This window comes from Vicugna pacos, chromosome 4 (assembly GCF_048564905.1).
Source record: "Vicugna pacos chromosome 4, VicPac4, whole genome shotgun sequence".
Lineage (NCBI taxonomy): Eukaryota > Metazoa > Chordata > Mammalia > Artiodactyla > Camelidae > Vicugna > Vicugna pacos.
The window spans coordinates 67,825,765-67,853,284 of record NC_132990.1 but is presented as its reverse complement, the minus strand read 5'-3'; the positions used below and the strand labels follow the sequence as shown (position 1 = coordinate 67,853,284).

Genomic DNA, 27,520 nt, shown 5'->3' with positions numbered 1-27,520 from the left:
GAAAACTTCGAGTCGAGAATATCCATAACACTCTTCAAAAAAAAATAATGTAAGAGTTCTTGCTCTTTCAAATATTAAGACTGATTATAAAGTAGAAAAATTAAGACAGTATAATATTATCACAGAAATTGAGAATAAATCTATGGAACATAATCAAGATATGCAATCACTCACACAGATGGACATATGACAGTAATGGTAATATGTAGTCCTTAAAAACAAAAGATAATCTTTCCAGTAAATGATGTTGGGAAAACAGAGTTTTCCTATGGAAAAAACTGGAAATTGTACTCTTTCTCTCCTCATACACAGAAATCAATTCCAGGTGAATTAAAAACCTAAAAGTGCCCACATTCCTTCCTTTTCCTTACTCTCCTGAATAATTCAGTCCTAAAGCAGAGCAAAATAGGCATCAACAGTTTCTCACCACCTCCACCCCTTCCCTATTGCCATCACTCTGGCTCAAGCTATAATCCCTTACCTGGATTATTAATTTAGCCTCTTACTGCTCTTCCTGCTTCTGCCCTTGCCTCCCTGCAGTCTATTCTCAACCCAGCAGCCAGGGTGACGATATTAAATTGTACGTAAGCTCCTGCTTAAAACTCTGTTACGACTTCGCATCTCACTCAGAATAAGTGTGATAGTTCTTACTATGATCCCAAAGGCCCTCATCTCCTAATACCAACCCCCTATTCAGCCTACTTCTCCCCACCATGTTCCTTGAACTCACCAGGCACGCTTCCACCTCAGGCCCTTTGCACTGACTATTTCGGCTGCCTGGTATGCTCCCTCACTATCTCTGTTTTTCACTTGTCTTCTCAGTGAGGCCTCCCTGGCCACCTGGTCTAAAATTATAGTCCCCTCCTCCCAAATTTTTAAACTTAATTCTTCCTTCCTTAATTTATTTTTCTCTTTACCATTAATAACTATATAGCATACTATATATTTTACTTATTTATCTTATTTATTGTCTTTCTCCCCACAAGGATGTAAGCTTGCATGAGTTAAGGGTTCTTGTCTGTTTTGTTCACAGTTGTAATCTCAATGCCAAGAAAAGTAACTAGCATATAGAAGGTATTCAATCAGTATTTGTTGAATAAAACAAAGAACACATGACTGATGACTTTGGAAACTGTCTTTAGATTCTTAATTCATTTACTTTTTGATCATCTAATTAGGACAAAGGAGTACATGAGTGTTAACACTAGATGGCGCAACATCACAAAGTAACTGTAATTTACCTAGCCGGTCCTCTCAACTGGAATTGCTTTAAGAAAGGCCCAACTATTGCCAAGTTTCCTCTGGCCTCGCCCCACTCCCAGACTGTTGATGTTATGTTTTGCTGTAATAACTCAAATTTCACTGATGTATGCCCCACTTGCAGAAAGGTTACTCTACCCTGCTGAGTATTTCAGTGCTTCCATGTGCCAGTCCATTTCACAAAGTTCCTCCTCCCCATCCTCTGTAACCTCCCAACCCATCTTCAGCTGAAGTCACCAATGCACTAAAGCCATCAAGTTTCCAGAGCTGTGGGTGGTCTATGGTGAGAAAGACTCTGTCCCCTCTGGGTCACACTCTGTTGGAGGGGGTGGTGCAGGTCGCAATTTTAACCCCAACCTCCTCTTTCCCTAGAACCCACATTGGCTTCATGGGTTCCAAGGGTTGGGGATGGATTTGAATGACAGCTACCATGGTGTTTTGAAAATCACCATTTCCCTGCACCACCACCAGGCCAACCTTAAGGCATCCTAACTGCTCACTCCCTAAGGACTGGTTATCCCAGAAGGTAACTAACTCAGTGCTCATGCTGAGAAGCTCTTCTCACTAATTAGCCCCACCAGTTCATATTAGTCTGTGGTAGCCAACTGGTCCCAGTTTGCCAGGGACTTCCCCAATTGTATTGCAAGAAGTCTCAAGCTCCAAGAAAGTCTGGGGCAAACTAGGGCAGCTGATAATACTACATTAAGCCCACATCTCATGCCACTCAAACTCAAACCAGAACTGTGTCACACTGTTATAAAATTTTTAATGCACATATAGATTTTTGTTCTCTCCTCCCAACCCACATCATCGGTCATCAAATCTACCAGCTCTGTCTCCTTTGTGTCACCTATAGTCATTTTCTCCTCCATATTCTCACTGCAAAAGTTAGTGGGAAACTACAGCAACCAAGAAAAGACAAGACCACTGAAGATCCAGAGCCTTTAGGAATGAAGCTTTGGATCGCACCACCTGGAATAGGTGCTGGCTCAGGGCAAAGGAAACATGAAATGAGTAGGGGAAGAAAGAAATTACAAATAGCAACCACAGGCTCATGATCAGAGAGAAAAAAAGGACTAATACGTAAACATTTTCTTCTTTGCTTAATGAATGTGTGTATATGTGCGTGTTTATGTATTTGTGTATATATGAACTAATTTTTTCTTCTTTCCCAATATAAGAATTAATGGTAGTGGTTAATGTTACAGTTTCATCTTTAGCTTACAGAATATTCAAGAGGGACTCGAGCTGAACCTGAGTAGTAATTGACATCATCTAGAGATCAACAAAAAGACATTTGGGACCTTTCTGTGTGTGGAAAAGGTAAGAGTGCCTATTTCTACAAAGGAGAGTTGTATCTTGTTAAAGAAAAGTTGAAATTTGTTATTGCTGTATAAGAAGTTGAAATATATGTAGAAAGTTGGGCACAGATATTGAGTAGGCGAAGTGATGAGCTGTCCCAGTTATTACACCATTGTCTCTCAGTTCAGACTCATACTTTTACACTCTGCTTTGTGATGCTATGGTTGGGACTATGAGAATTATATTTCTGCTTTGCCAGTTGACTTCTTGTTCAATTCTGCAAGGCAGAGGAGGGGGGAAGGATGCCCCCCTTTCCTGAGAAGTGGTTACCAATGATGATGCTCAGCTTTTGGGAGTCACTCCTAGTACCAGCCTCATCATGCTTATCAATACCAGAAATAGTCAGCCAGTGGCCCCAGAGGTCCGAGGATCCTCTCCTTCAAGCTTCTTTTTGCTGCCCGCCCCCCAGCCCTAGGAGTGATATTTTCGTCATATAGTTCCTATCTCTGGATTAGCTCAGTATCCTCATTTTTGCTTTTTCAATTCTCCAAAACTGCTTAACCAATTCCTTATATTAAATTCTCCCTGTTGAAATACCAAGTATGTTTTCTGTTGTTCTGAATATATCTGGTCTGATGCAGTCACCCTACTAAGTAAAGAATCCTAACCACCTGCAGTGCTAGCTAAAAACATAGGAAATATGGAATAACTGGTAGAAGAGGGAAATGATGAGTATAAACCATGACCTTGTGACTTTTTACAGCAACAAGGACTATAGCACTAATGCATATTTTTGTTATGTACATATTAACCAATGATTTCTACCTTTTTTCCTTTCTCCTTCTCCTACAGATTTATATGGAGTGTTGTTTTGGAAGTAGAACTTGATTTCCAATTTAGTTCACAGGTCACCAGGCCACAAAAAGTCACATCTGGATCTGCTGGAAAGGAGTAAGGCTCACCAACAGATCCTAAACTTGAGAAGGAGACAATGACTAATAGGACTTTAAGTCTCTCTTCTTGTTTGGGAAGAAGGGGAGAGTGTCATTGTATGACAGGCAAAAGTATGAAGGTACTAAACACAGGCAGAAGGGTGAATTTAAATGCTGAGGAGCAAAAGGGATGAGTCTGTTTGTCCATTCTTTGCCCTTCCGCTGCTCTGCTCTGGACTGCAGGGGGGCTAACCTCTGTTAACTGTGATGCCTAAGCTCACTATCGGCTGATTTCTAAAAGACTGTAAGATGGGGAGGGATGGAATAGGCCATGATACCCCTCTCCCTCTCGCCTCTATCTCAGGCACTACTCCGGCAGTGACTGCTTCTCCTTAGTGGCCCCATCTCCCATGAGAGAGGTCCCCCAGTCCTAACCTCCAACAGATGACCCCCAGCTCTGGGAACAGCCAGTCGGTGGAGCAGTCAGAACATACACAACACAGGCTTCTTACTTTTGTCTCTCCAGGCTACAAGCTGTGGCTCTTCCACTGTAACTAATCTCTGGGTTGCTTCACTTTCTTAGTTAGGACTCTCTGTTATTTTATTACCTGGTATTACCACTTCTCTGCATTACATTTTCTCTGTTGTAAATACTAGAAGTGGTTGCTATTTTCTTGGTTGTCCTTGACTGTTAAAACAGATGACAGCTAGCCCCACTCAAGGTAACTGTAATACTAAGTCAATATTCTGCAACACTTCTGGGAATTTACATACAAATATACCTAAAGAGGTACAAAATGAGGCTTGCACAGCTATTCACTACAGTGTTGTTTGCAAAGTCAAAAAAGAGAAATATACCCCAGTCACTTTCTATAGGAAACTGGTTAAATAAACACTGGGACATCCACAGAGCTGTAAAAAAGAACAAAGAAGCGCTATATACTAATGCATACTATTCAGTGAAGAAAGCAGAGCACAGAACAGTATAAACAGTATGTTATCATTTGTGTAAGAAAGAGAAGGATAAAAATTTATGTTTGTATCTGCATAAAGAAATGCTAAAAAGACACACAAGAAATTAATAAAACTGGTTAGTAATGAGGGGCAGGGCAAGGAAGAACAAGGGAGAGAGAGATAGGAGGGAGAATTTTCAATGTATACTCTTTATTTCATTTTGGGTTTTGAGCCACACAGATGCATTACTTACTGAAAAAGAAATAAAAATTATTAAGATGCATAAAAAGAAAAAAAACTGCAAGCTAGTCACTAAATGATAAACATAACCAATAACAAAACACTTTATATAAAATTGCAGGAAAATGAAAAATGAGAAAAGGCTACATACTGTAGGATTTCAACTATATTACATTCTAAAAAGGGCAAAACTATGGAGACAATAAGAAAGATCAGTGGTTGTCAGGGGTTGAGAGGGAAGGATAAAGAGGGAGAGCACAGGGGATTTTCAGGGCAGTGAAAATGCTGTGTATGATATTATAATGATGGATACATGTTATTATACATTTATTCAGACCCACAGAATGTGCAACACTGAAAGTGAACCCTCAGGTAGACTGTGGGCTTTGGGCAATTATGATGTGTTAATGTATGCTCATCCTTGGTAATAAATGTACCATTCTGTGAGTGATGATAATGGCAGAGGCTATATGTGGGGGCAGGGAGTACAGACATACCTCAGAGATGTTGCAGGGTCAGTTCCAGGTCACTGCAAATACTGCAATGCACCAAGCCACATAAATTTTTCATTTTCCCAGTGCACATGAAAATTATGTTTACCATATACTATAGTCTATTAAGTGTGCAACTGCATTATGTCTTCAAAAACAATGTATTTACCTTGATTTAAAAACACTTTATTGCTAAAAAAAAAAAATGTTAACCATCATCTGAGCCTTCCGTGAGTCATAAGCTTTTTGCTGGTGGAAGGTCTTGCCTCAGTGTTGATGGCTGCTGACTGATCAGGGTGGCGGCTGCTGAAGGCTAGGGTGGCAATTTCTTAAAATAAGACAACAATGAAGTTTGCCCGATCAATTGACTTTTCCTTTCATGAACGATTTCTCTGTAGCATGCAATGCTGTTCAACAGTATTTCACCCACAGTAGAACTTCTTTCAAAATTGGGGCCAATCCTCTCAAACTCTGCTGCAGCTTTATCAACTAAGTTTATATAATATTCTAAATCCTTTGTTGCCTTTCAACAATCATCACAGCATCATCACTAGGAGAAGATTCCATCTCAAGAAGCCAATTTCTTTGCCTCCTCCATAAGAAGCAACTCTTCATCCATTAAAACTTTATCATGAGATTGCAGCAATTCAATCAGATCTTCAGGCTCCACTTCTGATTCTAGTTCTCTTGCTATTCCCACCAAACCTGCAGTTACTTCCTCCACTGAAGTTCTGAACCCCTCAAAGTCATTCATGATGGTTAGAATCAACTTCTTCCAAACTCCCGTTCATGCTGATATTCTGGACCTATTCCCATGAATCACAAATGTTCTTAATGGCATCTAGAATGGTGAATCCTTTCAAGAAGGTTTTCAATTTACTTTTCCAGACCTATCAGAGGAATCACTATCTATGGAACTATAGCCTTACGAAACACATTTCTTATATAATAAGACTTGAAATTTGAAATTTCTCCTTGTTTTATGGGCTAGAAAATGCATGGTGTGTTAGCAGGCAGGAAAACATGAATCTCATTGTACGTACATCTCCATCAGAGATCTTGGGTGACCAGGTACGTTGTCAATGAGCAGTAATATTTTGAAAGAATATATTTTCCTGAACAGTAGGTCTCAACCATGGGCTTAAAATATTCCATAAAGACATGCCATAAACAGATGTGCAGTCACCTGGGCTTTGTTGTTTCATTTCTAGAGCACAAGCAGAGTAGATTTAGCATAATTCCTAGGGGCCCTAGGATTTTTGAAATGGTAAATGAGCACCGGCTTCGACCTCAGGTCACTAGCTGCAATAGCCCCTAAAAAGAGAATCAGTCTCTGTCCTTTGAAACTTTGAAGCCAGGCATTGACTTCTCCTCTCTAGCTCCGAAAGTCCTAGATGGCATTTTCTTCCAACATAAGGCTGTCCTGTTTACACTGAAAATCTGTTGTTTAGTGCAGCCACCTCCTTTAATTGTCCTAGCAAGACCTTCTGGAAAACTTGCTGCAGGTTCTATGTCAGCACTTCCTGCTTCACCTTGTACTTTTATGTTCTAGAGACGGCTTCTTTCCTTAAATCTCATGAACTAGCCTCTGCTAGCTTCAGACTTTTCTTCTGCAGCTTCCCTACCTCTCTCAGACTTCATGGAACTGAAGAGAGTTAGGACCTTGCTCTGGGTTAGGCTTTGGCTTAAGGGAAAGTTGTGGCTGGTTTGATCTTCTGTTCAGACCACTAAAACTTTTTCCACATCAATAATAAGATTTTCACTTTCTTACCATTAGTGTGTTCACTGGAGTAGCACTTTTAATTTCCGCCAAGAATGTTTCCTTTGCATTCACACCTTGGCTAACTGGTGCAACAGGCCTAGCTTTTGGCCCATCTTAGCTTTCACTGTGCCTTCCTCACTAAGCTTTATCAGTTCTAGCTTTTGATCTAAAGTGAGAGATGTGTGACTCTTCCTTTCACCTGAACACTTAGAGACATCGTGAGGTTATTAACTGGCCTAAATTCAATATTGTTGTGTCTCAGGAATTAGGGAAGCCTGAGGAGAGGGAGAGAGATGGGGGAACAGCCAGTCGGTGGAGCTGTCAGAACATACACAACATTTATCGATTAAAGTTCATTGTCTAATATGGGCATGGTTCATGGTTCCACAAAATAACTACAGTAGTAGCATCAAAGATCATTGATCACAGACCACCATAACAAGTGTAATAATAATGAAAAAGTTTGAAACACTGCAATAACTATTAAAATTGACAGAGACATGAGGTGAGCAAATGCTGTTGCAAAAAAATACCACCAAGAGACTTGCTTGATGCAGGGTTGTCATAGACCTTCAGCTTTAAAAAACACAGTATCAGTGAGCACAGTAAAACAAGCTATGCCTGTATGTGGGAAATCTCGGTACCTTCCTCTCCATTTTTTTGTAAACCTAAAACTGCTCTTAAAAAGTCTTAAGAAAAAACAAAAAAGAAGAGGAAGAAGAAGAAGAGGAAAGGTGAAAGACAAGGGAGGGAGACAGAAAGAGCAAATACATGGAGGGCTAAAGTCTTCATTTACACAAATGGTCAAGAAGCCACAGTGGATATTTTAACTCCCCTCCTATACCCACTCAAGCTTTGGTTGCCTTTGGCTAGTGTAAGTTGGTTAAAGTTCTTTGCCTGGTCAACTGACCCAAACTTTGATTCCTGAGGTGTCCAAGCCTGCCTTGTTTTTTGTTAAACTTAATAATTGGGAATGTAAAAGGAAGCATCCAGAATCCATGTAAACCTAGCTTTAAGACAGTAACCCTAATTTACCTTTGATAATCAGGGCCAATCGCACCAACCAACACTAGAAGCCTTACTTCTCTAGCTGTGAACTGAGCTTCTTGACTGATCATGATGTTTTATGAAATACAACAATGGTACCAAAAAAAGCATTCAGTGATTCCACAGATTTTGTCAAAGGTAGAATTGTGACAAACAGAAATGACAAATAACGCAGATTGAATATCAGTTCTGATGTGTAACAAATGTTCCCCCCAAGGCTTCCTGATAGAGATGGCAGATTGTATACAATAATTCAATTTCATTTCCTCTGAAGCCTTTCTAAAACAATAGTAAAAGTTTTTTTTTAACTCATAAACCTATAAATCCAGAAAGAAGAGGAGACAATAGCAACAAAATTGTGAAGGCTGGAGTGCAGAAAAATGACTTAGGAAACAATGGGGAAAGCCAAGAACTAAATTAATGTGTATCACAGAATCTTCCAAAGGCTCAGGAACTAAGTGGACTTTTGGAAGCGAGGGGTGGTAAGAAGGGATATTAAATAAGGACTGACAGAATGCAGTTTTAAAGTGCATTCCCCACCCCTTGATTGTGGGCTGGGCTTACCAACTTCATTCCGAAAAATAGGGTACAGAAAGAGATACACAGGTAACTAGAGAAACCAGAGACATCACCTTAGCCAAGCGAGCACTCAAAATTAAGATCAACAGTCTAAGTCATGTTGGTGTCACGTACCCTTGAAATGATCCAATGGAAAGGGCAGTTCATCTCTGTGGCATTCTTCCCCCAAGTCCATATTCCCGATGTAATCATGACAAACCCAAACATTAGGCAAACTCAAATTGAGGGACACCTGATCAGCACTCTTCAAAACTGCCAAGGTCCAGGAATCCCACTTCTGGGCATATATCCAGAAGGAACCCTACTTCAAAATGACACCTGCACCCCAATGTTCATAGCAGCATTATTTACAATAGCCAAGACATGGAAACAGCCTAAATGTCCATCAACAGATGACTGGATAAAGAAGATGTGGTATATTTATACAATGGAATACTACTCAGCCATAAAAACCAACAACGCCATTTGCAGCAACATGGGTGCTCCTAGAGAATGTCATTTTAAGTGAAGTAAGCCAGAAAGAGAAAGAAAAATACCATATGAGATTGCTCATATGTGGAATCTAAAAAGAAAAAAAAACAAAGAAAGCATAAATACAGAACAGAAATAGACTCACAGACATAGAATACAAACTTGTGGTTGCCAAGGGGGCAGGGAGGTGGGAAGAGATAGACTGGGATTTCAAAATTGTAGAATAGATAAACAAGATTATACTGTATAGCACAGGGAAATATATACAAGGTCTTACAGTAGCTCACAGAGAAAAAATATGACAATGAATATTTATATGTTCATGTATAACTGGAATTTGACACAACATTGTAAAATGATTATAAATCAATAAAAAATGTTAAAAAATAAAATAAAATAAAATAAAATGAAAAGGAGCTTGTATCAGAATGTAAGTAGAAAAAAAAAAACTGCCAAGGTCATGAAAGACCAAAAAATTGTCACAACTTGGAGACTGAGGGCGCGTGATGACTGAAAGCAGTGTGATATCCTGAAACAGAGAAAGGGCATCAGCGAAAAAACTGGTGAAACCCCAATGCAGTCTGTGATGTCTATTAACAGTATTGTACTCGTGTTAGTTTCTTAGCCTTGGTAAATGCAGCTTGATGATGGAAGATGTAACCATTCAGGGAAGGTTGGGGAAGAGTATATGGGAACTCTGTACTATCTTTGCAACTGTTTTGTAAATCTAAAGTTATTTCAAAATGTAAAGATTTTAAAATATAAAAAGGGGAAAAGGAGATAGAACTTTAGTTCCCTTCTCTCACGGCATTAACTCTTCCTGCAGAAGACTGGAACAAGTGAATGCAGAATGACAGAACAGCTGTGGGAACAGGTACCCTACGGGGAAGGAGGAGCATGACCTAAGCACGTGCATACTGAAGGATAATACCCAAAATCAGCCTTAGAACCGGGTGCCTGGGCCCCACTTGTTAAGAGAGCCCTACATATCAGAGAGAGAGAGAATAAATTCATGAAAGAACATGGGTATCGTTATCAATCAGGAACCAGCACCCAGCGCTGGCACAGTGGAACCTGTGACTTTAAATATAGCCTTTGGTGGCGCTCACTTCGCTTAGGCTCCAGGGAGATGCTCCTTCACATCTCTTGCTCTTGTCCTCCCTTCTCCTCTAAATGAAAGGTGACTGTCCCTGAATGCCATGCAGGTGTGTGGGTTGTGCTTCTGCTGTCAAAGACAGACTTTGCTATGGAAGGAATACAAACAGCAGAAGCATCTTAGGAAGAAAAAATACAAATTAACTAGTTCAACAAATCCTTCTCTCTGAGAGCATGGATGAAATACATACTCGTATATTTAAGTCTTGGAGCCTCAAATGTCCATTTTTTATTCCACTTTGAATTGCAGTTGGAGTATCCAGTGATATTCACTACTAGCATACTATTCAATACTGTTACACATGGCAGCTGAGAACATTTTATAATATTAAATAATTTCTATTATTCTTAGTGTCTGTGTGTATATATGTCTAGATGTAATAAGTGTGAAGTGAGCTTCACCAACAGATGGACACTGATTCTAGAACTGTCATTTGTTTTACTTTTATAAAATGTTTAATGTGATTTAAACAACATGTTAACACTGAATTACGAGATAAGCAGTAATGAGATGAAGAATGAGACAACTTCTTTAGTTTTCTGTCTCAACAAGTCATGGTTTCCTCAAGCAAGGTTTGCACAACAGGTTAACACTTTTCTAATGTTTCTCAAGCTAGAGGCAATTTCCTCCCTTGCTTCACCTGGGGGTTCGTTCAGTAATATCTGGAGACACTTTTGATTGCCATGACTCAGCGATGGGGTGCTACTGGCATCTGGTAGGTAGGGCCAGGGAAGCTGCTAAGCATCTTACAATGCACAGAGCAGCTCCCCACAACAATAACAAAAAATCCATTCCAAAATGTTAATAGTGTCACACTTGAGAATTCTGTTCTACAGACTCACATAGAACACAAACTTACAGTTACCAGGGGGAAGATGTGGTGGGACAGGATAAACTGGGAGTTTGAGATTTGCAGATACTAACTACTATATATAAAACAGATAAACAACAAGTTTCTACTATATAGCATAGGAAACTATATTCAATATCTTGTAGTAATCTATAATGTAAAAGAAAATGAAAAGGAATATATGTATCTACACATATGAGTGAAACATTATGCCGCACACCAGAAATTGACACAACATTGTAAACTGACTATACTTCAATTATAAAAAAAAAAGAATTCTGTTTTAGATAAATCTAGGAGTTTGGGGTTCTCTAAATCTTGATGTCTCTTGTATATTGTTATTTCATTCGTCAAGACCCCCACCCTTCCCTAATCTAGCTTAACTTGACATTCATATAAAATGCTTGGCAAAGTATGTGAATTCACGTACCAATATAACTTACCAAATCACAGAATCAATCCCTGAACTTGTTTTTCAGTTACCTCAGCCCTATGACTACAGGGTATGAGAGATTTTTTTACAACACTATTCCATAAAGGCTTTAAGTTTCATTCCACTAAAGGCAACACTTTTGCAATCTGAGTATGTCACCTACTTGCTTTAAATTACCTCACATCATCAAAGGTAGCCATCATGGTTCAATCACTCCCATTCCCCTTTAAACTGGTCTATGGCAACAGCTATCAGATTCCCCAGAGCTTCCTCCTCAGTGAGTACACAGTCCCAGATAACCACACAAGATAACTTGCTTAGCTATTTTTCCACTTCACGGTATGGAACGCCACTTTACCACCATGGAATATGAAAGGAAGTCTCGGCACTTAGCCTGACCTCTATGTATTAACCATCTTCCTGAGGACATGCTGCCTGCAGTCCACTGTCTGGAACCAGTAGACAGTAAGCTCCATGGAGGCAGGGACCATGTCTGTCTTACCAATCACTGCATCCTCGGCAACCTAGGCTGTACTTGGCACATAGCAGTCACCTAGTTAATATTTGCTGAATAAATTAATAAAGTCAAATGTCAATTCCTCTAAGAAACATCTTTCATTATAGTGCTTATTACATATTTTTCTTCATCTGTTTTTCCTCCTCAACTGAGTCTCTCGAGACAGAGACCTAATAACGAAGATACATAGTAACCTAGTAACCAAGGCATAGGAAAGACCTCTCAAACAACTCTTTAACAATAGAACCAACATCCATCATCAAACCTGCCACTACCACCACCATCAAAAGAGCAGTGTGAAAGAACTGAGAGCTTAAGAGCATATAGGCTCCTGAAACTAACACAACATTGTAAGTCAACCACACTTCAATTAAAACAACAAAAAAAGAACTTACAGGCTCATTTGCAGAGGGAAGTAAAACTAGAAAAGCTGAAACAGCTTAGTTTGATAAGCCCATGCAGAAACGGTCTTCCAAGAACTGCTTTCACCTCTACCAAAAAAAAAAAAAAAAGTCCTCTATTTTTTTTACACTGACTGAATTTATTTTTACATCCCAATAATGAAAGAAATTCTTTCAAATTTAAATTAATTCGGTGTGAATAGGCATTCTTCTCAAAAATAACAATTATATCTGAAATTGTTAACAGGTTAGCTATTAATAAGCCATGTACTCACTGGGGCAAATCAATTCAATGATGGTACTTTTTTTCCCCCTAATATCAGAGATTCTCCGGGAGAAGAACACAGGTAATTTTGGTGCAAAGAGAATTTTGACAGAAGACAGGCTTGGATGGATTTGGGCAATGGGGTAACTAGGGTAATTAGCACCAAGCACTATGAAGTAGAAACAGGTAAGAGAAGGGAAAGGATGCTGAGGACAAAATACACCAATTCACAACCTGCCTGAGATCACTTCAAGACTTAGAAAACATCTTTGGCTCTTGTTTCTGCACTTCACTTGCTCTCTGGTTAGTAGTACTGTGGTTGACCAGCTTCTAAATAAAGGATTACAGGAAGGATTCTGAGAGAAGGTGTCTTTTGAACATGAACTCCACTAAATACCACCACTGTGCTGCTCACTTTTCCTGCAGTCACAAAACTGTGCATGCCCAATGCTCCTGTTGGTACTGCTGAGGCAACAATTAATTTTCTGCCACTTTGGAAGTCTAGAGTTCTCAAAAAAGTCTTGTGATGATTTCTTCACCTTAATAAATTACATAGAGCTAATATTGATTCAACGACTGCTTATAGGTATAAAACTGATTAATTTCACTCAAGGAGAAAAAAATCATTGACAACCAAATACTTTTATTAATTACTGCGTTGCCACTCTATAAACACATAGTAGCTTTTACATCAAAAAAAAAAAAGATAGTTCCATTATGCTGAATTACAATCACTTTGTTGAGTGCTAAGCCTAATTTAATTTTATCACTCTCGAGGAGCTCTGTATAAAATCACCCCTTAATTTTATGAAATGCAGATTATAACATAGACTGTTTGCCATGATTTAATGCATAGCTTGTCCTTTTATTTTCCTTTCAGTCTGGGTATATTTGATTAGTAAATAATAAAAATACAACCAAACAGCAATAGTTCTCAACTTCTTTTCTTCCAATAGAACAACAGTTTCCACTTCTCCATTGAGAAACCAATATTTAGGGGAAATGTGGGGTGACAAAATGTCATTTTTTTTTATATTTCAAAAAAACCCTAAAAGTGAAAGGAAAGAGCAATCATTATTTCTTTACTTCCTGTATATGGTTTGACTTTTATTTATTTTTTTTAACAGTTAGAAAGTGTTTATCTTTAATTAAATACTGCATAAATTCCAAATATATTGGTGAACGTTATGTTTGGCCATTTCAATTAAAATGTCTACGTATTTACAAAAATGTAAAACCATCAAATGCTATGTTTCCCATATACTGGGTGACACCTGACTTAAATTAAAAATATGGTATTTAGGAATTAATAACTATGTCTGCCTTGATACCTTTGTAAACTAATATGTTATTCAAAGTATAATTCTTTAAAAAGTTAAAATCATGAATCACATAAATATACAGTGAGAACAAGTCAAATATGCTTAACTTATTAATGAGGGAAACAGCAGAACAATTCAGCTACATTAAGAAGCATCAAAGAGATTTATACAGTCAACTTAGCATGGCATGCTGAAAAAACTTGAAGTTAGACACAAAACCGGTTAATAGCTTACAGGGCAATAAAATAGTAACCTTTTCTATCAGACAGCAATCATTTGCATCTTCAACAGACAAACTCTGACAACAAACAGATAAAACCTCTGCTTCAAACCTTGTTAAAGTAAACATATAATCGCACAGGCTTTGTCACGAGTTAAGTAATGAATCAACTTAAGCAGACCATATAGAGAAATAATTTGGGGATGGGTCTATTAGACAATGCTCCACTATGACCTTGAAAAGGCATGCAGTCATGCTTTTTCCTTATTTAAAAACTTTCTGGTAGCTTTTTGTAGACTTTCCTTGTGATCATAAATAATCATCAGAGATTATATTGTTTATCACGAAAAGGCTCATCCCCTGTTCCATCTATTAAATTCAGCAATTAACATATGGACATGTCCTTTCTGAATGGTCCTCTAATCTGGAGTTTTACAAAGCTAGAAGAACTCTAAGCCCATAGAATTAAATTCTGTGTGGAGATTTCATTAAGAATATAAGAAAGTACTTTTTAAAGCTTCCATTATTCACTCTTCTTTCTCAAGGTACAAACCAAACACAAGAGATTTATCTCCACCAAGTTTTGCTTGCAGTATATGTAATGATGCTGAATTCCTCTCTCTTTGAGGCCTTCAAAATCTGCTGAGGTTCCTGGACTCTCAGGGCCTTCTTTAATATCATTTTAAAATATCACTGTAGGTCCAGGTTCCCACTAAAATGTTGAACCAGCAAGACGGCTGGCTTCCTCACTGCAAAGTCAATCCCTAAACGACCGAGGCCTGCTGATCGGATGCGACGCTTCAGAAGAAGCAGAACCATCTTTTCTTCCTCCAAGGAGTCAGTTCAGGCGACCGCAGTCCTGGTTTGACTTTTAGTAACCACAACCCCTATGTTCAGTACAGAGTAAAAGAAATCTTATTTAGACCATTTTAACTTTTCAGAGGATGTGGATTCTATCAGGAATAAATTTCTAATGTATCTTTAATTGAATCTCAGTGTTTACCATAACAAATCACATGGCACTGAGAGGTATAAAAGAAGATTTGAAGAAATGGAGAGATACATTTGTAGATCAGAAACCTGCCCACTTCTGCCAGAGGTTAGCTTCCTTAAGCCTGTCATCAAACACCCAAGGATCTCCTGGTCCCTCAACTAGTCAACTGGGATCTTTGGATTTTCTCTTGCAGTCTGAGCTACCTGCCATTCTCTCTCATGCAGCACTTTTTCCCCATATCACACAGCCCAAGGGTAAGGTAGGATCTCAGTATGTCTCCCAAGTCTGATGTCTCTGACTCAGATTCTGACTCTACCGGCACTTCAAGAGCTCCAGTTTCCCTGCAGCAGCTTTGGGCACCCCAATGGCTGCTGCATGGATGCTCTACAGAAGAATCCTCTTGATTACCCACTTGGTTGGTGCCATTTTGCTCCTCTGCTGGTGATTTTCCCTGATGTTGCTAATGAACAAAACAGCAGCCATGCTGCCATGCCCACTGATGGTACTACGGCTAGCCATTGGAACCCATCAACAGGTACCAGTGCTGATGGAATCTGCCAATGTCTGTGCGATAGGTCCTGTTCTCTGACACTTCCCAAGCCTTGCAGCTGATGCTAGTGATGCTTTCTGTTCTCAGTGTTACAGCCACTATAATTCCTACACCATCTTCCACTGCAGCTACCGTGCTCTTTCTTTCTGATCTGAGAGCTGGGCTATAGAACGATATGCACGAGCCTCTGCTATACTCAGGTCATCTGTCCACTACAATGTTGGTCATATGTCCTTAAATCAAACACAGGCTCCTGAAAATTTTTTCCCAGTTTAAAGAACTAAGCATTTATTTCCTCTGCCTTTTTAGGAAAAAAACTTAATTCGTCTCCAGCTAATAAAGGAAGCTCTTCTTTATTAAAGAATGTTAGATAATGATAATAAATGTAGAAAGTAATAATAGAATCAGAAAATCACCATTCAGCACTTCCTGCCCCTCAATGAAATAATTGATTCAAGCAACAATCATCAGTGGATGTCAAAAAAACAAACAAACAAAAAAAGCAAATAAAACAAAAATGGCAAAATGCTAGCACTTACAGAGTTAAGTGGTGGGTAAATTACTTTAACATTCTGCATGATTAAATTTTTTTCAATAAAATGTTGGGGCAGGAGTCAAGCCTCCCTAAACTTAAGATGAGGTCTTTCTCATGAGGACTGGGGTTCCCTTACGGAAATGGAACCCTGGAGTCACCCAGGCATGCCAGAAGCCAGATATACTGACTTGTGAGGTGAGCACAGCTTCAGCCTGTGCTGAGAACCCCACTACACTTAGGTCAAAATTTCTGCCCTGATGCTTTCCTCTTTCTGATCTTTTCAGCTGTTTCTTCCTATTTGTCTTAAAAGCAACCCTTGAAAACAAATGAGTTTTCAATTGTAGAGTCACAACAGGGAGCATACCAGAATCATGTGGGGAGCTTTTTCTAAAGACACACACCCAGAACGTGACCTTTAGATAACTTCCATTTACTGGATTCGGGTGGAGCCTGGGAACATGATTTTGAAAAAGTCTCCAGATAACTGTGATACACCTCTGAAAGAGAGGTGTTTCTCTGAAACCATATTTTTAGGCTTTTCCATGAAGACTCTATAGACAGTCCTCAACTTACTATGGTTCAACTTATGATTTTTTGACTTTACGATGGTGTGAAAGTGATACTTGTCCAATAGAAACTGTACTTTGAGTTTTGATCTTTTCCCAAGCTAGTGATGATACTCTCTCTCGATGCTAGGCAGCCGTAGCTCCCAATGGGCCACACGATCACGAGGGGAAACAACCAGTACACTTACAACCATTCTGTACTCAGACAACCATTCTGTTTTTCACTGTCAGTACAGTATTCAACAAATTCCATGAGATAATCAACACTTTATTATAACATAGGCTTTGTGTGAGATGATTTAGCCCAACTGTAAGCTAACCTAAGTGTTCTGGGCACATTTAAGGTAGGCTATGTTACGCTACGATGTTCGGTAGGTTAGGTGTACTAAATGCAGTTTCAACTTATGATATTTTCAACTTATGATGAGTTTATTGGAACACAGCCCCGTCATAAGTCAAGGAAGACCTCTATACACCAGAAAGGATGGGGGCAGATTTAGAAATTGAAAAGATAAATATCAAATTAGGAAATTGAAAAAATTCAACTTATTGATATGGCAGTCATTAATGCTATTCACTGAGATCTAATTCTCCTTTCTTTTCTAAACCTAGAAAACTGCACTTTCCCCTGCTTGATTGAAATTAGACCTGGTTATATTACTGACTTTGATCGGTGAAATATAAATAGCAGTGCCTGTGTCTCTTCCAAACAGAAGCCTTCAAGAGACAGTGCATGAGTTACCATGTCCCCCTTTCCCTCCCTTGGTGACGGTGGAAGCATGTTTCAGGATGGAGCCTCCATCAGCTGAGATCCCTGGGTAACTATGATGAAAAAGCCGTTGTCATCCCATGTAGGACATGAAATTTATTTCTTAATAAAGGTGTTGTAATACATCATTGCAATATGAAGGCTGATCATTAGCAGCATAATCTACTCTATCCTGACTGATATAAGCTGGCAAAATTTCTTATAATAGAATCTAAGCAATTTAAAGAGAATTAGTTTTGCCTTCATCAACCACTGAAAACTTACAGGGACAGTGTTGAATAGAGGGAAATGAGGAAGCTTTGAGGTCAAGGTGATCTAAATTTAAATCCATGGTGTCACTTGTTTGTTGTAGTAATAAATATTGTATGTAATGACTGTATAATATACCATTACTTTTAGTAACCACTAACATTTATGAAGTGCTTACTGTGTACCAGGCACTGTGCTGAGCACTTTACATGGATTAGTTCACTTACCCTTTCATTTCACAAATGAAAAAATGAAGTTTAAAGGAGTTAAAAACTTTCCCAAGGTCAGAGAGCAGAGAAATGGTGGAACAAGGATTCACTACAAGCAACAGCACCACAAAGCCTGTGCTCTTAGCCATGTCTTTATCCTGTCTGCCACAGTGACTCTGACCAAGTTACTCGATCTTTTTGAATCTCAGCTTCTTCATTTTAGAATAGAGTTGAGAACTACCAGGCAGGGTTTTTATGAAGATTAAAGAAGTTAATTGGGTAAAGCAATTAATATGATTCCTGGCGTAGAGTAAACATTTAAGACATGGTAGCTATTATTTTTCAGTAGCTAATACATCGCTCATTTTCCTTTTCTATAAATGGAGATTAGTCAATATGAAAAAAGGTAAGGTGAATGAATGCTTGTCATGACCTACAAGAATTCAGTGCTGTAGAAAGACCGGGAGCTCAGGCACAGTAATCAGATCCTACAATACTGTGCTTATATCACTCAAAGGACAGTATTGAAATGACCCTGCTGACTTCTTCTAATAAAGGTTTTTCAAAATCAAGATACAGCGTACAACCAAATAGCACCCATAAAATTCCCAATGATGTAGTAACTGCATCCAACAGGTCCAAGCCATTATGTCTGAAGGCCTCCCCCAAAAAACGATTTCAAGGATAGAGAGAATATACTTTATGTTCAGCTAGTCACAAATGATACACTGGGACTGGTTTACTTCAATAAACTTATGTTCATATATTAATTGTAAACTACATAAGGAAACACCGTAAGTGAAACTATTTGTTCTGGGTCCTTTCTCTGTTAACTTCCTCCTTTCTTTTATTTCCTTATGTAATACCATAAAAGTACAGACTGTCTATATAGACAAACAGGTCTTCTGCAAACAAAGATAGTTTAATGTTCCCCCTTCCCAATCTGTATACCTTTTACTTCCTTTCCTCATCTTACTCATTAGCTAGGACTTCTAGTATGATGTTGAAAAGGAGTTGCCTTGTTCCTGATCTTTGTGAGAAAGTTTCCAGTGTCTTACTATTAAGTATGATGTTCACTGTAGGTTTTTGGTCCATGTTCTTTATCAAGTTGAGGAAGTTCTCTGTTTCTATTTCACTCACACTTTTTATAACGAATGAGAACTAGATTTTGTCAAATGCTTTTTCTGTGTCTACTGATAGGATCATGTTATTTTACTTCTTTAGCCTGTTGATGTGACGGATTACATTAACTGATTTTCAGATGTTGAACCATTTTATATGTAATTGTATATAATTCTTTTTTTACCTTGTTGGATTCCATTTGCTAATATTTTGTTGAGAACTTTTGTACCTGTGTTCATGAGAGATAGTGGTCTGTAGTTTTCTTTTATGCAATGTCTTTTTTTTTAATTTATTTTTTTTTAATGGAGGTACTGGGGATTGAACCCAGGACCTTGTGCATGCTAAGCACACACTCTACCCCTGAGCTACACCCACCCACCCCCTTTAATGTAATGCCTTTGTCTGAGTAATGCTGGCCTCACAGAAGGGGTTAGGAAGTATTCCCTCTGCTTCTATCTTATGGAAGAGATTGTGGAGAATTGGTGTAATTTTTTTCTTAAATATTTGGTAGAAATCCCAGTGACCCCCATCTAGGCCTGGTATTTTCTGTTTTAGAAGGTTATTATTTATTCAATTTCTTTAATAGGAAAGCTCTATTCAGGCTGCCTATTACATGATCTTTTGATAAAGAGGGGTTCAGTCCACCTCTCTTGCTAAGATCGCTCACAACTTATGGCTTCATAATTACCTTCTAAGTTCGGCATATGCCTTTTAGTTCACTCGCATCTCTTATCACTCCCACTCCCTACATAGTTGACTGTTTACATTTCCTTCCCAAATGGGAAGACTCCGTCGTACTCCCATGTATTTACAAGAGCTTTTCTGTATTTATAAGGCATCCTTTTCTAACTTGTATTTATCCTACTAAATGCAGCTTTCTGCAGAAGCCTTTCTTGACACCTCCCAGCAGTTCAGCTGCCCCATTCAATGTGTACAACAGACAAACAAAAATTATTCTTTAAAATTACCAAAAAAATCAAAAATTTTAAGTTACTTTAAATGTCCAATGTAATTCAAGGTATACAATGAAATAAACTATAAGATACTGACCTGGTTGTGGATTGTGTCCTTTATAAATTCAATATCTAAGACAGACAGACACATTCTGACACATCAATCAACGATGATACAAACACTGAACAATAAAGTATTATTTCAAGACAAAGGTTAAATATACATCAAGGTTGAAGACAAACGTGAGTGCTCATTCAGGCGTGTGCTTAGTCGCATCACGTATCAGGAATGCATTATGAAATGTTTGAGTCTTCTTGTTTCTTTTTACTTATTCTGAATGATTAAAAGCTTAAACTCTGGAATCACACCGACTTGGGAGAAACCTGCTTATAATCTGTGAGATCTTGGGCAAAGGACTAAACCCAATCTCGGTTTCCTCATGGGGATAAAAATAAATAGTAATTAATGATGATGGTAAATGAAAATATTGATATTACTTGAGTTATTTAAAATAATGTCATTATGCAGACCTGTATTCCATTCCACATACAGTGGTGTAAAAAAAATTTTTTTTACCATGATCCTTAGTGATCTGTGAGGAAAAACCTGTTGAAAAGAGAACCCCTTCTCCAATACAGTTCTTCTTTATTCATTTTTATAACTTTGACAAAAGTAGTAGAATATGGCAAACACTAGATGGAGCAACGTTCCTAGCAAAGTAGTCCTTACTAACCAAGAACTTTCCTTTTAACATTTATTAAAAACAAATCATGTCTAGAAAAATAATCACTCATAATTATAGGTTACCTGGATACATTCTGCAGGGAAACATGAATGACTGTGAATACGTCAGAGATATGGATATGAGAAACCATGCAGGACAATGATGTGGATACACCGTAGTCATATGTTGTATTATAGGCTGAGTTGTGTTCCCCTAAAATTCATATGTGAACATACTAAACGCCATTACCCTAGAATGTGACTATTTGGAGGTAGGGCCTTTAAAGAGGTAATTAAGTTACAATGAGGTCATTAGGGTCCGCCCTAATCCAATATGACTGGTGTCCTAAAAAGAAGAGGAAATTTGGACACAGACATGCACAGAGAGAAGACAATTTGAAGACAACCATCTACAAGTCAAGGATAGAGACCTGGAACAGATGCTTCCCTCAGGCCCCTTAGAAGAAATCAACTCTGCTGAATCTTGACCTTGGACTTCTCACCTCCAGAAATGCAATAAAAATAAAATTCTGTTGTTTGAATCATGTAGTCTGTGGTACTTTGTTATGTAAGCCCCAGCAAACGAATACATGTGCAAAGGAATACCAGAATGTAAACTCCACAAGGGCAAGAATTTTTGTCTTTTTTGTTCCTTGGTTCCTAGAACAATGCCTGGCATATAACAGGTGTTCAATAAATATATGCTTTGTAAACTAATAAATAATGCAGATTAATAAAAATTCTTGCTGTAGATGACTCTATTAAATACCACCAATGTTTTGGTAATACTTCTTATGTTTATAAGACCTGAGAACATGAACTCCCAGTGCTCTTACCAAGTACTGTGGTGTAACTGGTCTGCTGCCACGGCCAAGATGTATAAAATCCGCTGGTGAAACTCCTGTTATGATTTATTTTCTAGAGTAACTTCCTAAAGAAGAAAAGAGCTAATTAGACAAAAATGCTGTTGTAATACAATAAATGTGAATTAGTCCACATTGAGAAATAGGTCAACCTTGTTAGACCATTCTGGGGAAAATGTCACAAACAGACAATAGCTTGCTGGTACTGCTTTCTCTCAAAGGCATCTGATTAGCTAATTTCACTACAGGCATTATGAGCAGCCTGGAATCACAATTTAAAGGAAAAAAAATAAGGACTTTTCTCTGTTGTTGTTATTACAGCATTTCTCGTACGGACACAGGAAAAAGACTAATTAGATTTCCTTCTGACTTATTCAATTACAAAATCATGATGCATGTCTGTCTTCAAACCCATCTCCATGTCTTAATATCACCACTATCACCATCAATCAGTACTTAATTTGGTACCCTGAATATGCTAGGGAAATAACAGCAAAATAAAACATGAAAGACCATAAGAGAATACAATAAACAACTATATGGCAACAAACTGGACAACATAGAAGAAGTGGACAAGTTTCTAGAAACATATAGTCCACCAAAACTGAATCAGGAAGAAACAGACAATCTGAACAGACTGATCACTAGAAGTAAAATAGAATCATCAATGAAAAAACTCCCTAAAAACAAAAATCCAGGACTAGATGGCTTCACTGGGGAATTCTACTAAACATACAAAGAAGAACTCATATCAATCTTCCTCAAACTCTTCCAAAAGACTGAAGAGGAGAGAACACTCCCAGACTCATTCTGTTAAGCCACAATCACCCTGACACCAAAACCAGACAAGGACACTACCAAATAAGAAAATTACAGAACACAGATGTAAAAATGCTCAACAAAATATCAGCAAACATAATCAGACAATACATAAAAAAGATCATACACTATGATTAAGTTGGATTCATCCTAGGGACACAAGGATGGTTAAACATACCAAATCAATCAATGTGATATACCACATCAACAAAAGAAAGGGGGAAAAAAAGCACACATTAATCTCAATAGATGCAAAAAAAGCATCTGATAAAGTTCAACACCCATTTATGAAAAAAACTCTTACCAAAGTGGGTATAGAGGGAACATATCTCAACATAATAAAAGCTATTTCTGACAAACCCACAGCCAGCATAATACTCAATAGTGAAAAGCTGAAAGCCTTCCCACTAAAATCCGGAATAAGACAAGGATGCCTACTCTCACCACTTCTACTCAACATAGTATTGGAAGACCTAGCCATAGCAATCAGACAAGAAAAAGAAATAAAAGGGATCCAAATTGGAAGAGAAGAGGTAAAATTATCATGATATACAGATGACATGATTCTATACACAGAAAACCCTAAAGGCTCCACACAAAAACTACTAGAGCTAATAAGAGAATTTGGCAAGGTAGCAGGATACCAGATCAACATACAGAAATCTGTTGCATTTCTTTACACTAACAATACAATATCAGAAAAGGAAAGTAAAGAAATAATCCCCTTTAAAATCTCAAAAAAAAAAACCCAAAATACTTTAGGAATAAACCCGACCAAGGAGGCGAAAGACTTATATATGGGGAACTACAAAACATTGATTGAGGAAATTAAAGATGATTTTTTTAATGAAAAGATATCCCACACTCTTGGACTGGAAGAATTAACAGTGTTAAAATGGTCATAATACCCAAAGCAATATACAGATTTAATGTGATCCCTATCAAATTACCCAGGACATTTTTCACAGAACTAGAACAAATAATCCTAAAATTTATATGGAAGCACAAAAGACCCAGAATTGCCAAAGCAATACTAAAGAAAAAGAACAAAACTGGAGGAATAACCCTCTCAGACTTCAAACAATATTACAGACTCTATAATCAAGACAGAGTGGTACTGGCACAAAAACAGTCATATGGGTCAATGGAGCAGAATAGAGAGCCCAGAAACCCACACACTTACTGTCAATTAATCTTCAACCGAGGGGGCAAGAATATACAATAGAGAAAAGACAGTCTCTTTAGCAAATGGTGTTGGGAAAGCTGGAAAGCTCCATGGAAATCAATGAAGTTTAGAACACTCCCTCACACCATACACAAAAATAAACTCAAAATGGCTTAAAGACTTAAACATAAGACAAGACACTATAAACCTCCTAGAGGAAAACATAGGCAAACATTCTCTGACATAAATCTTAGCAATGTTCTCCTAGGGCAGTCTACCCAGGTAATAGAAAGAAAAGCAAAAATAAACAAATGACCTAATTAAACTTACAAGCTTTTGTATAGCAAAGGAAACTATAAACAAAACAAAAAGACAACCTACAAAATGGGAGAAAATATTTGCAAACGATGCTACTGACAAGGGCTTAATCTCCAGAATATACAAACAGCTCATACAACTTAATAACAAAAAAACAAACAAACCAATTCAAAAATGGGCAGAAGACCTAAACAAACAGTCCTCCAATGAAGACATACAAATGGCCAACAGGCACATGAAAAGATGCTCAATATCACTAATTATCAGAGAACTGCAAATCAAAACTACAATGAGGAATCACCTCACACCAGTCAGAATGGCCATCATTAAAAAAAGTCCACAAACAGTAAATGCTGGGCAGGGTGTGGAGAAAAGGGAACTCTCCTCCACTGTTGCTGGGAATGCAGTTTGGTGCAGCCATTAGATTCCTTAAAAAACTAAAACAGACTTACTATATGATCTAGCAATCCCACTCCTGGGCATATTTCAGGCGGGGACTCTAATTCAAAAAGATGTATGCACCCCAATGTTCACAGCAGCATTATTTACATTAGCCAAGACATGGAAACAACTTAAATGTCCATTGACAGAAGACTGGATAAAGCAGTTGTGGTGTGTGTGTGTGTGTGTGTGTGTGTGTGTGTGTGTGTGTGTAATGGAATACTATTCAGCCATTAAAAAGAATAAAATAATGCCATTTGCTGCAACATGGATGGACCTAGAGATCGTCATTCTAAGTGAAGTAAGCCAGAAAGAGAATGAAAAATACTGTATGATATCACCTATATGTGGAATCTAAACAAAAAATACAAATAAACTTATTTACAAAACAGAAACAGACTCACAGACATAGAAAACAAACTTACAGTTACCAGGGTGGGAAGGGATGGGAAGGGATAAATAGGGAGCTTGAGATTTGCAGATACCAACTATTATATATAAAATAGATAAATAATAAGTTTATACTATATAGCACAGGGAACTATATTCAATATCTTGGAGTGACCTATAATGAAAAAGAATATGAAAAGGAATATATGTATGTACATGTATGACTGAAATATTATGCTGTGCTCCAGAAATTGACACAACATTGTAAATTGACTATACTTCAATTGAAAAATGAAAGAAAATGTAGAATATATATTATGATTTTAACTTACATGTAAACATCCTTTAAATAACAACTATAGGAAAAATTAACCAAAATGATAATAGTCCTGTCACAGGCAACAATACAATAGTAATTCTCTCTCCTTAAATTATTTGTAATTTTATATAGTAAGTCTCAGTTCTTAAAGCATAAAGCTCTCAAAAAACATCTAACTTCTAACCATTATTGGAAGTAAATTCAGGACTAGAAATTGCCCCCAGCAAAGGGAGAGGATGATACACTAATACTGATTTTTAATGTACATTTAATCAATACATTTATAAAGAGCATGCATGAGAAATCCAGAATACACCAGTTTTACAGGTAAGTGAAATTCAGCATTTTAAAATCAAAATTTGGAAACTCCCATCCATCCCGAAAGTAGTTTAAAAATCAAGTCAAAGCTTGTTCACAGTTTTGGGCCTGGAATTAGCTCCGGAACTGATGCAATCTGAAACCAGAGCCAAAAAGTGTTTACGAAAGCCTTTGTCCCAAAGGGAGAAGACTTCTCTAACTCTCCAGAAGTGATGCTGTTGGGATTGCCTTGAGATTTTAACAAAGGTAGAAGGCAGGAATGCTAATATTAAATTCATTCTGAAATATTTTCCTTTCCGGCAAAAATGAAAGCTAAATACTTTTTTTCAGAGTATGCAATTTGCAACCAAGCCCTCCTTTATGAAAGGTTTTAATTAGTTGCTTGTCCATTTGCTCACCTTTCCTGGGAACCATAGCATAAACAGGAAGTTCATGCCTCTGGGGCTTATTTGTTGCAGAATGGAAAAAATGAAGTCGTGGACTTTCTCAAGGATAATTTAGAGAGAAAGGATCATTAAATTACTGTACTCCCCTCCTTATCTTCTCCAGGAGGTTTATAAACCAAGTGACTGCACAAACTGTACTCCACCCCCAGGAATATAAACAGTTCTTTTCCCACATGTGACTAGAAATCAACTTAAGAGCTCTGCATAGGGCTTGTACCACACACGAGTCTACACTCCGAAGCAAAGTCATCAGCCACTCTTAACACCTGTTGCAATTGTGTGTGCTCCAGTTCTCACCCTGACAACCTCAAGGCTCCAGAACTAAAACCAGAGAGAAAGTCTATCATTTCAATTACCCAAACACCACAAAGTATTGGATATTATATGGCCAAAGGGAGATATTTGTGGTGACGGAATAGCTCTGTATCTTGATTGCAGCGGTGGTTATACGAATGGATGCCTGTGATAAAAAAGGCACAGAACTATACACACATCTTGTACCACTGTCAATTTTCCCGCTTTGATACTACAGTTAAGATGTAACTGTTGTGGGAAATTGGTACACATAACCCCCCTGGACTGTATTTGCAACTTCCTGAGAACCTATATTTATTTCAAAATAAAATGTTTTTAGAAGTGTACCTGCTCGTGTGCATCACTGTACTTTGATCAGTTTGCATTGGGACAAGTCACGCAGAATGAAATGTAGCCTGGAATTCAAATGTGAGATTTCAGCTTGAGGTGGGGAAGGCCTTTGCCTGAGCTTTGCTCTCTGCCTGGGTATCCCTTTCCGACCTCCCGCCCAGCCTGTCCCCCTTCCCAAGGCTGGCTCCTTCTCATCTTTCAGGTCACATCTCAATGCCACCTCCTTTCAGAGAAGCCTTACCTTGTCCCCATAACTAAAGTGACTGCCCTCTGCTATTCTCGGAGTCCCCCGTGCCCTTCATCTGCTCTTCGCCACGCGCAATGATTTGGAGTGACTTGGAATGACTTGGTTTGTTTACTTGCTCGTCACCTGTATCAACTCCGCGGGGGCAGGCACCGTGTCTGTCTCTGGCCCGCTCTACCCCAGGTAATGAGCACACTGCTTGGGGATGGCAGATGCTCGGAAAGGCTTTTATCTGAATAAACGCACCTCACTGGAATTCACTCACTCCCTCAGGCTCGGGGGTGGTCGCGCCGGTTTCTCTCCCTCGCACCATCGGTCCTCTTAAGTTCAGGGCCGTGCTCGCGCCCTCACTTTGACCACCCGGGTGCCTCCTCCCTTCACTCGGACCCCACCCCCCAAGGAGGGCTCCATTTTCTTCTAATTCGTCTGCCCACAGGGGCGACTTTTTCTTTTTCACAGGTTTTTCTCAGGCCGTGCCCTGCGCCCCCTCCTCCGTCTCCTCAGGCGCCACCACATGCCCCGCGGCCTCCGCCCCTCCCTTCCGGTGCTACCCCTCTCTTCCGGTGCTGCTCCCCTCAACACCCAGCCAGGACCCCCGCCCTGGGGGCGCCTCTCCCCTCAGGCCACGCCCCTTAGCCCTAGGACTGGCGGGAATCGCGGGAGAAGCCGCCCCGCGGGA

At 38.6% G+C, this 27,520-nt stretch overlaps 1 protein-coding gene and 1 long non-coding RNA gene across 3 annotated transcripts in view; one reads left to right on the top strand and one right to left on the bottom strand.

Annotated features, from left to right (window-relative positions):
• Positions 1–3,685, top strand: part of LOC102538596 (N-acetyllactosaminide alpha-1,3-galactosyltransferase-like 1) — a 42,985-nt gene extending 39,300 nt beyond the window's left edge. The window contains exons 11-12 of one of the 2 annotated variants that reach the window (XR_012072248.1): positions 2,481–2,583; positions 3,415–3,685. The gene's annotated coding sequence lies outside the window, so the exon portion shown is untranslated. Of the gene's footprint in view, positions 1–2,468; positions 2,584–3,414 lie in introns of both variants that reach the window. The other variant, XR_012072247.1, reaches the window with a different exon arrangement.
• Positions 1–27,323, bottom strand: part of LOC140696154 (uncharacterized) — a 99,267-nt gene extending 71,944 nt beyond the window's left edge. The window contains exons 1-3 of the long non-coding RNA XR_012072249.1: positions 27,088–27,323; positions 26,595–26,662; positions 21,710–21,804 (exon numbers count right to left, since the gene is read on the bottom strand). This is a non-coding gene — a long non-coding RNA (uncharacterized lncRNA). The remainder of the gene's footprint in view (positions 1–21,709; positions 21,805–26,594; positions 26,663–27,087) is intronic.
• Between the last annotated feature and the right edge of the window lie 197 nt (positions 27,324–27,520).